At 42.5% G+C, this 18,220-nt stretch overlaps 1 protein-coding gene across 2 annotated transcripts in view; it reads left to right on the top strand.

Annotated features, from left to right (window-relative positions):
- The window catches only part of LOC136882526 (uncharacterized), a 97,168-nt gene that overhangs the window by 11,510 nt on the left and 67,438 nt on the right, over positions 1-18,220 (top strand). Inside the window, exon 1 of one of the 2 annotated variants that reach the window (XM_068229659.1) lies at positions 5,690-5,790. The exons of the other annotated variant lie outside the window; for it this stretch is intronic. The gene's annotated coding sequence lies outside the window, so the exon portion shown is untranslated. Of the gene's footprint in view, positions 1-5,689; positions 5,791-18,220 lie in introns of those variants that run through there. 2 annotated transcript variants of the gene reach the window in all.

Here is an 18,220-nt window from a genome sequence, read left to right as displayed (position 1 = left end):
GTGTTTCTCTTTCTTAATCAATTTACCCTCCAGGGTTGGAATTTCCCTCGGACTCATCGACGGATACCACCTCTACCCCCTCAAGGGCAGCATCTTGGAACGTGAGACGTTGGGTCGGGGTATACAACTGCGAAGGAGGACCAGTACATCACCCACGGAGGCCTCACCTGTTATGTTGTACAGAGGCCTTGTAGGGGAGTGGGGATGGGAAGATTGGAAGGGATAGACAAGGAGGAAAGAAGGAAGCGGCCGTGGCCTTAAGTTAGGCACCATCCCGGCATTTTGCCTGGAGAAGGAGTGGAGAAACCACGGAAAACTACTTCGAGGATGATTGAGGTGGGAAATGAACCCTCCTCTCTGGAGCTGATTACCGTAGATGTTAGGCCTCTTTAATCAGCAAGCATCATCATCATCATCATCATCCAAACCCTCCTCTATTCAGTTGACCCCCCCGAAGCTGAGTGGAATGCGTTCCGGTCCTCGGATCACTTTTCAAATTTTGTGGCTGAGCTGGGAATATAACCCGGGCCTCCGGGTGTGGCAGCTAATCGCACCAACCACTACACCATAGAGGGGGACTCGTGCTAATGTAACAGGGCATTTCTAGTCGACTGTTCAACAACAATGTGTTCTTTTTTTTTTCCTAATCAATTCTCTCTCAGAGATTTTCGTACCACTAGTGTCGTGAAATGAACACACGCAGTCTGCCTAGCATTTGTGGCGGATATGACTCAAACCCACTTCTCCAGTACAGTATCGCTCATGCAAACTTTAATTTATTGTACTTCACTTTAAAGTATACGTCAGTGATAGTGGTGGTGATGATAAGATTCCTGTAGGCGATCATAAGACCGCAAATGGTACCTTTCCGGGAGGAACACTGGGACGGTATAAGCTCAGAACCTGTGCTATTCATGCTTATAACATTTTTCAGATTATCCTTGGGATCAGAGTTCGCACCCACTACTCCACCAGGATGTGGGAAAAGTAGTGGAAGAACCCGAAAGGAATAATAATAATAATAATAATAATAATAATAATAATAATAATAATAATAATAAACGGTGCGAGTTGGCCGTGCGGTTAGGGAATCCCCAGTACAGCGTAATTAGATTCTGAAACAAATTTAGATAAGACTAGCTGATGTGCCCGTGCTTCGCTACGGAATCCTACATTGTATTCAGAATTCTACAGTAGATTAAGTACTCTGCACGTTGTAAGATTATATTAAATTGCATAGTTCTTAAAGTTACCCAGAAGAGCGACGGGAAAGTCACCATACGTCTTTTCTAATGTGAAGACTGGGTTAGGGAATTGTAATGGCAGTTGCTCTTGCCTACTATCAGTCACAATGAACTTGGGGAGTTTTCATTGCGATGGAAGGCCCACTTCCTACTGCCAGTCAGTTGAGTTGGGCAGTTTGATGATAATGGCAGACAATCACTCTCCACCTGCCATTTTACGTCCGTAGAAAGGCTGTCTTTGTGGTTTTCCCTACTGAATTCATCATAGGTCATTACAATGAAGTCAGTAGGAATGTCACGATTACAAGCAGTATTATCATACGAAATAATCAAATAGAAAATCGCACATTTTCTCATTTTTAACGAACAGTGCTATGCTGCCGATCTAACAATCCAAAGTTCCCGGCCTGGAATGACCAGGCCGCAGACGGCCGTGAACACTCCTCTGCCATTATTCCTTTAAGAATGCACACTACTTATTCCAATCAGCGCCTCAGAGTAAGGATCAAATGCGTGGAATACTATGATAAACCTGTGCGTTACGTACATGCGAGCACAGAAATGGTGTCCCGGTATAAACAAAGCATGGTATACCCCACCTCCACGCTTAACGCATTGCTGCAGGTAGACACCCCGCTACAAGACTGTTGTGACTGAAATGGGCACGGTGGTGGATGTATAGCAATACACACACTGTGCCTTCAGCACTACCCGTTCACTCCCTCCCCTCTTATTCGGTACAGGAGTGGCCTTCGACACTACCCCTTCACTCCCTCACCTCCTTTCAGTACTGGAGTGGGGCAGTGTTGATTGTTTACGTCGGGACACCATTTCTGTGCTAGCATGTACCAGTAGTATCAGACAATCGATGAACCAGAGGAATGTCATGCTACAACAAAGTTATCTAACTCCACATCCCTCTGTGGGTGGGGGCAGTAGAATAACATCCAGAGTATTCCCTACCTGTCTTAAGAGGCTCTCAACTTGGGAGCGTGGGTTTGCGACCACGGGACACTGATTTGAGTCCTGGCACTGCTCCCACCTACTTGTACCAGGCTCCTCACTTTCATCTATCCTATCCCATCTCCCTTGGTCAACTCTCGTTCTTTTCCGACCCCGACGGTATTTAAGGAGTCTTTCACTTTCACGCCCTTCATGACCCTTGTCTTTCTTTTGCTGATATTTTAATTTTTCGCAGTGTCGGATGACTTCCATTTTTTCCCCTCTGATAATCACCACCACCACATTAACACGTAGCATTTCTCGTCTAATTGTTGGCGTCAAGAAAAACATCCAGCCGTAAAAGTCTGCCAAATCTGCTACAAACCCTGACCCACAGTTAAAACCGAATAAAGTGGGGAGTAATAGAAACGAGCCCAGTGGTATCACTGCTCGCTTCTCGCCAAGGCAGTCCGAGTTTGATTCCCGGCCAATACGTGTGGGATTTACGAAATTAAATGCCACGTTCTATGGGTCGGATTCTACATAAAAATGGAGGTCCTGTGGTTTATGATCTCAAAAGTAAAAGTCACGTAAAACTCTAAGCGTATTTACTTTTTAATAGAAAAACATTAAAACAACAACAAAGCGTTTATGTACCTTTTAGAGAATACCACACTTGAGTAGATTGGCCGTGGGAAATGATTTTCATTGTTACAGCAGTGTTCGAAACACCATTGGCGGCAATACATGCTCGGCACCTTCGGAGAAAATTCTCTTGAACACGCCTCAGTACCTCGTTGTTTAGACTGATGTCCTGAGCAGCTTCCAAGACACATTCCCGGAACTCTTGCAGAGTTTCCACTTCTCTGCGATAAACCTTAAATTCCATGAACCCCCAAAAGAAGTAATCTAAGGGGTTTTGATCGGGACTTCTTGTCGGCCGGTCTATTGCTGCGAATAGGCGGCGTCCAGGTGACGACGCACTGCGTTGGTAAAGTGCGGGGGTGCTCCATCAGGTTGCAACCACAGATGCCGTCGCGTATGGAGTGGAACATCCTCTAGTAGTAGTAGTAGTAGTAGTAGTGGTAGAGTGCCTTCTAGAAACTGTAGATAAGATAGGCTAGCCATTCTATGAGGTAATATCACAGATCCTCTGATAATACTCCCCAAAATCCTTGTCAAAACATAAATGGGAAAACCGAACCTGGTGTTGGAACGTCTCATAGCATGGGTGTTGTTCTCCAAAACTGTTCTCTCAAAACTGAAGCTGCCATTCCTCGTAAACGAGACCTCATTTGTGAACATGAAGTCTTTGGTTTGAGGATGGACCTATTCACAGAAGGCTATCTGCGGTGCACAATTTCTTTCCAGTAGTGCTGAACGCACTGCAAATGATACTGATGTTGCTGGTCTTCCCGTTATGTTCGTAGGACGGTCCACTCCTACCAATGCCGCGATTTGGCGAGTATTGCTGCTGCTGGGGTCCTCTGCAGTAAATTCTAATATGCGGTCCTCTGTACGAAGATCAGGCCTAGACCCACCAGCTTCACGCATGGGCATGGCGTTTCCAATGTCAGCTATTCTCTGTAGGGCCTATACCTGCTACAACACGCCTCACTAGAAGACACAACAAATCATTGATTGATTAACATTTTTTAGCATCTGGCTTTTAGTGCCAGGAGTGTCCGAGGATGTATGCTGTGTGAGGGTGTTGTCTGTGAGTGTAACTGCACGGGCTAGAAATTGGAGGAAGGTGCCATCAAGGCTTTTTCCTGAAGATGGGAAACCACGAGAAACCATTTTCGAGGATGGCCAACGGGGTATTCCAACCCAGCAGCCTACCGAAGAAGCTGTAACTAGTCATGCTGCAATGCACTGACCTAACCTGCTTGGTACCTTCTCCCAGACACGGAAACGCAGCTCCATATATGGACATATTTTAGGAAAAGATGTAAACGTATCACCATATTTCGTGTTGTAAGACGAGTTTCCCTCAGAAGTGTTACAAAAAGTAGGGGCAGCAGATGCTTATAGGACTTGTTGAAATGACATTGCACTCCGTACTGGTACTTCACAGGAAAGTTCTTGAAAAGCAACTGAAGAAGATGCTGCTCTGTCATATCTGTTTCCCGAAAATCCAGGGACTGGTTCTGATGATCCCCAAGAACCGTACTTACAGATCAGTTAACTGTAAAACAAATAATCCTTGTTAAAATGTAACCGAACTTGTATTATTCTAGTATTCAGCAGAAGATTACCTGGTTGTATATTTCCCCCAATTTTTTAGGATTTTGTCCTTGAAATATCTCTTGCGTTATGCCTATTTATGACCCATCTATGGTTTCTTTGGGGAAGGAATACCTCGGTTTATGGCAATCCAAATTATACATTACACTGACATATTTCAACGAGTTCTTGAATTGTGTGTGTGTGTGTGTGTGTGTGTGTGTGTGTGTGTGTGTGTGTGTGTGTGGTGATGTATGTTTTATTTAAACTTTCGTAAGAAATGTACTCATTCATTATTATTTATGAGCCTTTCATGCAATCGTTCGAAATGTTCTCAGAAAGAGCTGTATGGGTTGTATTTCCCGATGACTAATTCAGTGTACATTAATGATGTGCAAAGTTTGCGGTTTAGTAGTTGAACAGAACAAAGACGATTTCATTCCCTACCCCGTAAGCAGTGTTCGCAATTTTTGGCCATTTTTCTAACTTTTTCAAGTTCTGATTTAGCTTACCTTATCTTGCGTGATGACAAAGCTTATCAAATGACAATTTGCTTGTCAACGCCGGTCGCATCCGGCACGGTTACAGATTATGCGGTCGCATGCGGCTCGGTCGTATCTGGCACGCCACCGTTTTCACTATTAGGTGTTTGGTAGTGTGGTGTTGAGTGTATTTTAAGGCAACCATAAATACCTAGTCCCTGAGCCAGAGCAATGCTAGATATGGAATGTGTCATATTCCCCAAGTAAAGAGATGTTTCATCTCTGAAAAAGTTTGAACGACTAAGCCTAGATACCGACGTCCTTATCTCGGTAACGCGGAAGAATTAGGAGATAATGTTCTTCTCCGAGAAATATTAAAGACGTCAAATGTATTGCTCAAGTCATTGGGCGTGAATTATCACCACTTCACGCGTTTTTCACTTATCATGGTCGTAGTTATGATATTCCTTTCAGGTAAATAGTGATGAGTGATGACTATAGTCGAAAACTGTTACTGTATTTCCGTACAAGAGACTTGGGATTTGGTGGTTACTATTTGTAAGGCAGAAGAAGTATTGCCTACCTTGCAATTATTATTATTATTATTATTATTTTCTTTCTTCGTTATGCCCATTCAAAGAGCGCGTTGACCTGATGGTTTTCGCCTTCTTCTCCCAAAATATTTTCATGAACGCACTGTGTTGCATCTTGCGTTCTGTGGACCACTAACTACTCGTTTTCTTTTTAGAATTCTCCACGAATTTGTGCTTGGCTACCATTGTGCTACAAGCTCCACGATCTTCTATGATGTCGTGCGTAATATTCATTTCTTGGACGTCCGCCTTAGTTTCTACTAGCCAGTCTTCTTTGAGTTGATTACTTTAAATAATCTGTTGGTGAGTCTGTTGCTGTCCATTCTATAGATATGGCCGTAGAATTGCAGGCGTCTCTTGCGTACGGCATTCGTGAACCTGTCAGTTAAAGAGCAGAGGTCCGCTATTCTCCTTTTAATCCACATCATCATTATTATTATTGTTATTATCTATATATTTAAAAAAATATGAAAACTAAAGTCAGTCAGTCCGGCCATTCTATCCGGTCGATTTCCTTCATTTCTTTTTAACTGAAAGGTATCCATGCACAGATTTGTCATCAGGTACTATAAATCACATAACTTCCGCCTACCTCAAATTATTTGATTTTTTCAATTTTTTGTCTCTTTGAAGCAATTATTCCTTTGGTTCTAATTGAGTTACGGAGTTGGCCTAAGAACACTCAGTGGATCAAGCTCTTTCATTTCAGCTCTTAACTATTCAAATTGGTTAATTCTGAGGAAAGTTATGAGTGCACATTCAATTTGACGTCTCGTTTCTTCAGCATTTTTTCTCATTGAAGCAATCATATATTTCATTCTGAGGTAGGCAGTTCGTTTTGGTCTAAAACACTCAGTGGATCAAGCAATTTCTTTTGAGGTAATAACTACTTAAATTGGTAGATTCTGAGAAAGTTATGCTACATTTGTCTCCATGACGAAGATCTTTGAAGGACTTTTTAACAGTTCGGCGCGTAGTGTTGTTCCAAGGAACGTTTAATTCAATTTCTTTGTGTGATGTATTTTCAAGTGTTTTGTTGACATACAGTAATATTACATTCTCTTACCTCAGCAGATCATGTGCTTTATTTCATTAATTCGAAACTTTGCAAATACATCCGTGAGAATAGTAACGAACAACACCATACTTTGTACATTGCGGGCGGAGCCAGCGGGAAACTCCTAGTTTATTATTATTATTATTATTATTATTATTATTATTATTATTATTATTATTATTATTATTATTATTATTATTATTATTAATTCAGCTTTTCCCACGCCTTGGTAGATTCGCTAATGTTAACTGCGTCACGCATATGGACTTGCCCCTATTCTACGGCCGGATGGCCTTCCTGACGCCAACTTTTTGTGAAGGCATGTATTTAATGCATGTTTCTGTGCAGATTGGTAGTGTAGTATGTTATGAAAATATGAATAAGAGTGTGTTGGGACAATCATAAACAGCTAGTCCCCGAGTTAGATGAATTAAGACGATGTGGCTAAAATCCTCGGCCTAGTGAACCTCTGAGCCAAAGCGCTCAACGCTGACCATTCAGCCAACAAGCCGGATTCCTTTTTTCAGCTTTATGCCCATCTGTGGAGCGCGATGGAACTTCTTTAGCTGATTTTGACTTTTCATCTCCCAAAATCTCTTCATCTGGACACTAAAAATTTTCCTCCGTTCTTCAATCCTTGATTTATTGGTCCTAGTATTCATTTTCTCTGCAAATGACGGTTGTTGGCTGCTTTTATGAATTGGAGTCGATCTCTGGGATGCCAATTTCCTGAAGGTCTGTTTGAATTTCACCAAGCCAGTTGTTACCGGGCGAGTTGGCCGTGCGGTTAGGGGCGCGCAGCTGTGGGTTTCCATCCGGGAGATAGTGCGTTCGAACCCCATTGTCGGCAGACCTGAAGATGGTTTTCCGTGGTTTCCCATTTTCACACCAGACAAATGCTGGGGCTGTACCTTCATTAAGGCCACGGCCGTTTCCTTCCCATTCCTAAGCCTTTCCCATCCCTTCGTCGCCATAAGGCCTATCTGTGTCGGTGTGACTTATAGCAAATAATAATAATAATAATAATAATAATAATAATAATAATAATAATAATAATAATAATAATAATAATAATAATAATACCAAGATACCATGTGGGAAGATTAAAACTTAATGAGGAACTAAAGCATCAATACCAAAAAGAGCTGGAAAACATTAATTCAGTAAACTGGGATGACATTCGAGACAATATTAAACATGCTGCAAGTAAAACCATTCTCTTGGCGAAACGAAAGAAACGTGAATGGTGGAATGAAACATGTGAAGATGCACTCTTGCGCAGAATGGAGGCATGGAAGAAATGGAGTTCCACCAGAAGGAACTGTGACTTGATTGCCTTCAGAGATCAAAGAAAATTGACAGCACAAACTTTCAGGCAAGCGAAAAGACAATATGAAACAGATCAGCTGAAGAAGACCTCAGAAGATTTCCAGAAAATTAACACCAGAAATTTCTATCAGACCTTTAAGTCACGGTTAAAAGGATATCAATCACCTGGTCTATGTTTTGAGGATGAAGAGGGTAAACTAGGAATGAACAATAAGGAAAACTGTGAAATTCTCGCCAGATATTTCAAAAGATTACTGAATTGCGACGGTCCACAAGAAAGACTGGCAATTAAACGATCGCAGGTAACAATGCCAGATTCAAAGCCACCTGACGAACGTGAGGTATCCAAAATCATCCAGGAGCTAAAAAATAACAAGGCAGCAGGTGAAGACGGTATTGTGGCAGAACTGCTCAAAATGGGAAATGCAGAATTAATCTCATCATTGACCCATTTATTTAAAATTATTTGGGAAACGGAAAGAATTCCAGAAGACTGGCTAACTGCTTTAATACATCCATTACACAAAAAAGGGAACAAGAAGGATGTCAATAATTATAGAGGAATTTCGCTGCTTTCGGTCCCATATAAAATGCTGTCTAAAGCCCTTCAAACCAGGGTTGAAGAAAGACTCGATGAAGAACTGGGCGAGTACCAAGCTGGATTCCGGAAAGGCAGATCATGCGCTGAGCAGATTTTTAATCTCAAGAACATCATAAAGTACAAGATGCTGGGACGAAGCAAATATGTTGTAGTCTTCGTGGATTTAAAGAAGGCCTACGATTCGGTAGATAGAGAGACGTTATTCGGAATACTGGAAGAATTTGGTGTGGACAGTAAAACAAGGAATATCATCAAACAGACACTTACCACCACCAAGTCAAAGGTCAAGTTCATGGGTGAAATATCGGAGTCCTTTGAAGTCAAGACTGGTGTGAGACAAGGGGATGGACTCTCACCAATTCTCTTTAACTGTGTCTTGGAAAAGGTGATAAGGAAGTGGAAAGAAGGAATCCCAGACAAAGAAGCATTCCGTATTGGAAGAGGGGCAGGTGCTTACGGATAGACTGCCTGGCATATGCTGATGATATCGCAGTCTTTGCCAGTGACATAGAAATAGCAAAGAAAAGAGTGGAACAACTCCATAGCATAGCAGAAATGACTGGACTGCAAATATCATACAGTAAGACTGAATTTATGACCAACATCAAAGAGGCTCCCCAAATGTTAAAGTTGAAAGAGGGGAAAGTCAAAAGAGTAAAGAGCTTCAAGTATCTTGGAGAAATAGTTCAAGAGAATGGATCAGAGAAGCTATCTCTGATAGAACGAGCGAGAAAAATGGAAACAGCGTATCAGCTCACTAGAGACACCTACAACAAGAAAGCTTTGTCATATGGAGCCAAATTAAGACATCTGGACACAGTCATCAGACCTGAATGCTTATACGCAGCAGAAACATTGGACATGATTGGAAAAGGAGATCTAGAGAACATCAGAAAGAAAGAGAGGAAAATGCCCCGGAAGATCTTGGGCCCGAAAATGAAAGGTGGGGAGAGGAGACTTAGACTCAACAAAGAGCTATACCAGAAGACAGAGGAAGTCGTCGTATTGATGAAAAAGCGAAGGCTTCAATTTTATGGACATCTACAGAGAATGGACACCAACCGACTGACAAAAAGGATTTTCAGCTTCTTCAGCCTAAGGAAGACGGAACCAAAATGGTTTCGGGAAGTAAGGACCGACCTGGCCAGGATAGGAGTAGAAAAAGAGGACGCACTGGACAGAAAAAATTTTAGACAAAAAGTGAAGGAGTTCAAGGGTTTCCAGGAGACTGGGGAAGAACTTGTGAAGAAGAAGAAGAAGAAGAGAACCTACACAGAAGAACAGAAGAAAGAAGTCAGTGCAAGGATGAAGAAGTACTGGCAGAATGTGAAGTCAGGACTGGTGAAAAATAACGTAAAGACTGTAAAACTTGATCCATAGATGGCCGGAACGATAATAAATAAATAATAATATAGCCAGTTGTCCTTGACTTTCATTGAAAGAAGGTTGAGAATCTTTTTGGTGAGTCTGTTATCGTTCATTCTGAGAATGTGGCCATAGAACTTTAATCACCATTTCCTGATGGTGTTGATGATCTTTCCAGAATGCTGATAAAGCTCCCGAGAATTCCGTTCCATCCAGATTCCCTCTAAGTAGACTGGACCAACTATTTTCCTCAATATTTTCCTCTTCTGTTTCTCTTTGTCTTTAATAAGTGATCTGCCTCCGATGATCAAGGTTTCCCAGGCATATAGTGCTTCAGGTTTGATAACTAAGTTGTAATGTCTTAATTTTGCATTCCTGGATATTTGTTTTTTGGTATATCTGCTCCAGGTGAATCTATAGTCCTGTAATGTTGAGATCCTCTCATTATTTGCTCCACAATATGGCTGAATTACTTTTCGAAAGAACTTGAACTCATTCACATGATTAATTTTGCCGAATTTAGTCTTTTGAGGTTTTCCATCTAGATAAAGAGTGGTTCCTTCCACTTTCTGAGTTTTATCATAAGATATTTGGAGGCCAGTCTTAGCTGCAATTACATGAAGTTTTTCAAGGGCCTGAACTGCTTCCTTGCCGTTGTTAGAAAAAATAGCTAGATCATCTGCGAAGGCCAAACACTGCAGATGAATTTTATTTTTGTGTAGTCGACCAATAATTATTCCCTTTGTGTCATTTTCCCATGTCGTGATAACTTTTTTAAGCACAGGATTGAACAATAACGGAGATGAGCCATCTCCTTGTTGAAGTCATGTGGTAATACGGTAATATCAAAAAGGTCAGAAAGTTCAACTTGAAATTTAACTTTTGAAGTTTGCCTGTCAGCGCCTTAAGAATTAAGTCTCTCGTTTTCTTGTAAACTTTGGATTCTTCTAGAACATGGAATAGTGTGTGTCGTTCTACTGACGAGTGAGTCACAAGCTTTCTTGAAGTCTACAAAAGTGATCACTGTTTGTCTAATTGAATTATTATTATTATTACCAACATGTAAGTAAAAAAAAAAGGTCATTCACAAAACTCTCTATTTGAGCTTCATATTTCATTTGCGCTGGCACTGTATCTTTTCTTCACGTCTTTAACTTTCACACACTCACTAATATAGACACTTTGTAAACTGAAATCACAAATATTCCAAAATACGTTGAACACGACCTCGCGATGTTCTTCACTGAAAGATTCATAGATCCTGTGCTCATAATATTGCCCCAGAGGAGTGCAACAGACTTCGGCAGCCAACACATTTTCTATTCCCGCCGCTAGATGAAGGCTTCATTCATTCCATTACTGACCCGGTCAGATGACTGGAAATAGGCTGTGGATTTTCATTTTCTAGGATAATAACAGATAGGGAATCTGCCACCTGGGTGACTGCCCTAAATGCAGATCAGTAGTGATTGATTGAACATATTCATGTTAATAATATTTTTATTTCGTGGCCTTTCCTCCAATTTCCATTGGACATGTGGATCATGCCCTGTTTTACGGCCGTTTGCTGATTTTTCTTGTCTACTCTCCCTGCATTTCTTTTCCTCATCTTAATGTTTGTTGCTCGTGAATTCACACTCCTATTCCTTTTTCTGTCACTATTTTCTAGAATACTCGTGTTATTTACATCATTTTAGCACTCGAGATATCTTTAGTACCATGAAGGCCAGCCATCCTTGTTGTCAAATGTGACGTTAATGCTGGCCTATCATTGGTGGTTTGAGGTTTGTTATTACATTGTAGGCTAAATGGAAACATTTTCTCTCGAGTGTAGATATACAGCAGTGACTTCAAAACAAGACAAATAAGGTGAATGGGTGTCTAATGCCACGGTCTAACCCGCTTCATAACAAGGAAGTCATTCTCAAACTTTTCGATTTGGACAGTTGTTATTAGTAGGCTGTGCACCTGATCCTGTTATATTTTGTTATGTCTGTTGTATTTTATCATGAAAGTTTACGTTTGTTAATTAGTCTGTTGACACTGCAAGTGAAATTTCTTCAGTGTGGCTGTACATTGTGCTTCATGAATAAATAAATAAATAAATAAATAAATAAATAAATAAATAAATAAATAAATAAATAAATAAATAAATAAATAAAGCATAGGACTCATCAAAAGAAATACCGTAGATTGCATCAATATCTCAGTTTGTGTGTTGGAGTGGGTTAGACTACTATTGCACTGACCCACTCAATATTGATCATACTCGTACGTCTGTACGTCGCGCATTCCTAAGGCGCACGTTAACTACAATGAATTGCATTTCCTTTTTCAAACCGATCTTTGTCGTCACATGTAAAAGCATGACAAGTAAGATGTAGTGATGTACGTACACTATTCATTAGCATCATGGTCTTCTCAAACAGTCCTTGACAGGCTTGCTGACCTTCACAACAAACTCGAGGGTAAACGCACATTTCTAGGAAGTTACATTTTAAGGCCATAAATCTGTCTACAACCTACTAATAAATAGAAGTCAAAGTGTAGCGGTGTATATTTGTATGTCTTTATTTATTTATTTATTTATTTAATTTATTTATTTATTTATTTATTTATTTATTTATTTATTTATTTATTTATTTATTTATTTATTTATTCTCCAAGAGAGAAGCCTCCGTGACTCAGGTGGCAGCGCGTCGGCCTCTCACCGCATGATACTGTGATTCAAATCCCGGTCATTCCATGTGAGATTTGTGCTGGACAAAGCGGAGGCGGGACAGGTTTTTCTCCGGGTACTCCGGTTTTCCCTGCCATCTTTCATTCCAGCAACACTCTCCAGTATTATTTCATTTCATTAATAATTCATGAATCATTGCCCCAGAGGAGTGCGACAGGCTTCGGCAGCCGGCACATTTCCTATCCTCGCCGCTAGATGGGGGTTTCATTCATTCCATTCCTGACCCGGTCGAATGACTGGAAACAGGCTGTGGATATTAATTTTCTCCAAGAGAGATACCGGCTTACAAACAGAAAGTGAATAAGGAGGTTCTGAAACAAGAACACAATTTCATGCATTGTTGTGTATCAGTATGCATAAGTTAGTAAAATGATTGCCGGGCTGAGTGGCTCAGACGGTTGAGGCGCTGGCCTTCCTGACCACGACTTGGCAGGTTCAATCATGGCTCAGTTCGCTGGTATTTGAAGGTGCTCAAATACGTCAGCCTCGTGTCGGAAGATTTACTAGCACGTAAAAGAATTCCTTTGGGACTAAATTCCCGCACCGCGGCGACTCGGAAGACCGTAAAAGTAGTTAGTGGGACGTAAAGCCAATAATATTATTATAGTAATAGGATTGACTCCCGATCACGTGATATACAAATGGTGATGGGGAATTTTTGGTGAATTCTTAATAATGTTTTAGGCGATGTCATTGACGTATCTTTTCGTGAGAGATTTCGTGGTTTCACGAACTGATGTATAGTAATCACGGGTTCCTACCTCCAGATCATTGAACTACACTTGCGCATACCGCTGTACACCTGTCACATCCCAAACAAAATACCGGTACTGGGAAGTGAAAATGAAAACCTACAACCTGTTTTCTAGTCAATGACCGGGTCAGGGATGGGATAAATGAAACCCCCATCTAGCGGCGAGGATAGGAATTGTGCCGGCTGCCGAGGCCTGTGGCACTCCTCTGAGGCAATGATTAATGACTGACAGATGGAATGAAATGATAGTGGAGAGTGTTGCTGGAATGAAAGATGACAGGGGAAACCGGAGTATCCGGAGAAAAACCTGTCCCGCCTCCACTTTGTCCAGCACAAATCTCACATGGAATGACCGGGATTTGAACAACGGTATCCAGCGGTAGAGGTCGGCGCGCTGCCGCCTGAGCCACGGAGGCTTAGATGGGAAGTAACTGTGTAAAAGTAATCGGTTTAGTTCTAACGATTACATTCTCAGTAATTTTTACTTGGAATCGTTACTTTTTATTCCTTCCTTCCTTCCTTCCTTCCTTCCTTCCTTCCTTCTTAATCCTCCTAACCCCTCAGAGTTGCTTTTTTACCTCGGACTGAGCGACGGATCCCACCTCTACCAACTCAAGTACAGTGTCCTTGAGCGTGAGACTTTGGGTCTGGGATACAACTTGGGAGGAAGACCAGTACATCGTCCAGGCGGCCTCACCTGCTATGCTGAACAGCGGCTTTGTGGGAAATTGGAAGAATGGAAGAGATAGACAAGATAGAGGGAAGGAAGCAGCCGTGGCCTTAAGTTAGGTTCCATCCCGGCATTTGCCTGGAAGAGAAATAGAAAACCACGGAAAACCATTTCAAGAATGGCTCAGGTGGGAATCAAACCCCCTCTACTTAGGTGACCCCCAGCCCAAGGCTCGTACCAAATTTCGTGGCAGAGCCGGGAATTGAACTCGGACCTCCGGGGGGTGGCAGGTAATCACACTAATCTCTGCATCACAGAGGTGGACATCATTACCTTTTACAAAATTTAATTTTTACTTGTAATTTACTTCTTGAAATAAAATTGTAATCGTTATATTCTAGTAACTGATATACATGGCACGGAAGCAGAAATGTGAAGGTATAAATTATGAAGATAAACTTTTTCAGTTCTATTACAGCAGAATCAGTAGCTCCACCAGTTCTGAACAAGGAAATTTCTTACCTCTCCAGTACTACCAATGACATTCCGACGATGTTCTTAAAATTAATAAAGTGCCCCTGTAGGACGTCTTTAGTAAATGCAAATATGTACGTTCCACCCACCACTCCCTTACAAGACGTCGAGGATTAGTGATGACAAAGCCAAAAGTCATTAACTAAAATAAAACTCAGGGGAAAAGATCACTTGGAAAAGTAATGCGTCTATGCTTGAACGAAGTAATATATTCCTCTGTGGTGTAGTGGTTAGTGTGATTAGCTGCCACCCCCGGAGGCCCGGATTCGATTCCCGGCTCTGCCATGAAATTTGAAAAATAGTACGAGGACTGGAACGGAGTCCATTCAGCCTCGGGGGTTGAACTGAGTAGAGGGGAGGGGGGATTCGATCCCCACCTCAGCCATCCTCGAAGTGGTTTTCCCACTTCTCCTTCAGGCAAATGCCGGGGTGGTACCCAACTTAAGGTCACGGCCGCTTACTTTCCCCTTCCTTGTCTCTCCTCTCCGATCTTCCCATCCCCCATAAGGCCCCTGTTCAGGATAGCAGATGAGGCCGCCCGGGCGAGGTACTGGTCCTTCTTCCCAATTGTATCTCCCCGTTCCAGGACAGTGCCCTTGAGACGGTAGAGATGGGATACATCGCTGAGTCCGAAGAAAAAAAAACAACCCTGTAGAGTAAACGGATTAAGAAAGAAAGAAAGAAAGAGAAATATTCCTTTTCCATACATACTTTTGTATTATTCCTGTCCTAAGAAAAAAATCAAAGATTTCCTGAAGGCTGTCATTCTGTAAAATCAATGTGGTAGTAAGTTCATTTTACTGATTACTTTAACAAGCAATTTGTAATCGTAATTGTGTAAAATATTTCTCAAGTAACTGTAAGCGAGCCCAATTTCTAAAAAACGTTATTTTTTCGGGGCGTCGACCCTTGTGGATCTTTTGCCTCCACTGGCACCATATTGTATGAACCTGCGTGTTATTGGAATGGCGGAAGTGTGGAGTGTTAAGCCCGCTACACACGTTCAATTCGGCTTGTCAGTTCGGCTTGTCAGTTAGAATTGACAAATCTAACTGACGCAACAATCACATACACACGTTCAGTTTGGTGTGTCAATTCGATGTGGTTAACTCCAAAATTTGGTCGTGCTTGTGTTTCGGAAATTGCAGCTTAATGTTTTCGGACGACGAGTTATTACTGATGTATGGTGCAGTGGCTTGAGTAATTGTGAAAAGAAGGCGTCAATTCAAGCGGAATGTGTGGGTTAAAGACTGGCTTTTAAAACGAGCCCAGTACTCCCACCTTAACCTTTTAAAAGAGCTTCGGTTTCACCCCAAGGATTGGCCTAAATATTTGCGGATGAACGAAGAAACATATCTAGATCTGCTGTCCCGTGTTTCTCCGTTGATAAAGGACACTGATAACGAAGATTTGGACATCACTGGCACCTCTTGATCCGTCAGGAATAACAATTGATCGAAGTACCATATTTTAGGTACACACCCGTCTTCTGCACTCATTCCACTAACCAAACTGTATGTTTTACACAGTTCTTTACGAAATGCAGTTTTCAAACTGTTTATCTTCTTTGCCATTAGTGTTTTGTTGGCAAGAGGATCGATCTCTTTAACTTTTTGTACGAGCTTGTTATAAGCTGTCTCACGTTTCACTTTATGATAATCTTTAGAGGTAAATAAATGTAAATAAAAAAACTACTTTAGCAAAGCCTGGTGTCACTTGAAAAAGGGCTATCAATGTACTGACTACGCCCACGGCAAAAAATACGCGGGACACTTGCCATTCACTGGTGCGCATGCGCAGAACAGCTGATTTGAGGAACTGAACTGACGCTCCCACACACACGATCAATTCGGCTTGCCGTCAAGCCGATGTGTCAAGCAAAACTGATGAATTTCCATCATGCCAACAGTTCAAATTTCTGGCTTGAGCTCACATCGTTTGAACAAACTTTTGCATACACACGGTCAATTCGGCTTGTCCGTTCGGCTTGTTCACATCGAATTGACAAGCCGAATTGAACGTGTGTAGCGGCCTTTAAGTGTTGTCTGTGAGGAAAGGAACATTAAGGACGACACAAACACCCAGTCCCCAGGCCAGGGATATTAATAATTACAATTAAAACCCCTGACCCGACCAGGAATCGAGCCCGGGGCCGCCGGGTGACAGGCGGACGCGTCGCCCACTACACCGCGGGGCCGGCCAAACGAGCCCAATTACTTTTCTTCTCTACTCTTCTTGTCACTACTATATTCATGCTAGAGATTGTTGTTTTGCTGGATCATGAAACAGTGGGCTCCCCCTTTTGATCTCCGCTGTGTGCTGACTGTAACTTAACTGGTCCTTGGGCGAGGGAATTTCCAGCGCATGAAGGTCTTGTGACTTACATTGTTGCTACAGACCAGCTTCCCTTGTGGGTGGAGGCGGGAAAATATATCTACGGTATTCATTGTCTGTCGTAAGAGGCGACTATATAAGAGGGGTAATCCCCAAGGTAGCGTCGGTAAGCGACCCTAGCTGACTCTAGCTACTTCCACTTTCTTGTCCCAGGCTCCTCACTTTATTTTTTTGTTACAAGTTGCTTTACGTCGCACCGACACAGATAGGTCTTGTGGCGACGATGGGATAGAAAAGGGCTAGGAGTGGGAAGGAAACCCACTGCCTCCCGAATACTGAATACCGGTCGCACTCAAGCGACTGCAGTTATCGACCACGTTATTTTTTGTTGGTTTCATTTATTTGACCTCACTTGGTCAGCTCATGTTCACTTGAGGGCTCAGAAGCTTAGACGGCAGAGCGCTGGCCTTCTGAGCTCAAGTTCGCGGGCCGGGGTGAGTGGTTCAGACGGCTGAGACGCTGGCCTTCTGACCCCAACTTGGCAGGTTCGATCCTGGCTCAGTCCGGTGGTATTTGAATGTGCTCAAATACGTCAACCTCTTGTCGGTAGATTTACTGACACGTAAAAAACTCCTGCGGGACTAAATTCCGTCACCTCGGCGTCTCCGAAATCAGTAAAAGTAGTTAGTGAGACGTAAAGCCAGTAATATTAGTTTGTTCTCTTTCGTTACGATATTAGCTGACCATTTACATTTTACATGTTTCTTCTTCTTCTCCCATAGCGTGCTGGGGTCGCGAGTGAGAACTATATCGCATATGTCGCGCTGTTTTACGGCTGGTAGCCCTTCCTGACGCCATCCCTACTGCATGTGGAGGGATGTACACTGACTTAGCAAATTCATGGGATAGTCACCTAATAGCGTGTGGGGCCTCCTCTGGCCCTGCGAATTGCAGTGAGCCGCCGTGGAAGTGAGTCGACAAGTCCCTGGTAGTCCTCTGAACGCAGCTGACACCAAATCGTTTGCAGAGCGGCCGCCAATGCTGGTCTGTTCGTGGATGCAAGATCCATGGCAGGGAGCCTGCGTTCCAGGACATCTCAGATATCGGGGCTCCTGGGTGGCCATGGCAGTCGTTGGACCTCCGCTGCATGTTCCTGGAACCATTCCCGGGCGACGCACAGTGTGTCGAATCCCATATCTAGGTGGAAAAAATTCACTGTCGCCAATCAAAGCGCAACCTGGCTCATTCGATAGTAAACAAACCAGATGTTGACCTTCAGTCTTTCTTTTCGCTTTCTGGTACGTAGGATGGAGGGGACAGGTGCTGAAACATCTTCCTTGCAGTTATCA

Source organism: Anabrus simplex, chromosome 1, assembly GCF_040414725.1.
Source record: "Anabrus simplex isolate iqAnaSimp1 chromosome 1, ASM4041472v1, whole genome shotgun sequence".
Lineage (NCBI taxonomy): Eukaryota > Metazoa > Arthropoda > Insecta > Orthoptera > Tettigoniidae > Anabrus > Anabrus simplex.
The sequence above is the reverse complement of the archived record's forward strand: the minus strand, read 5'-3'. Positions and strand labels throughout refer to the sequence as shown.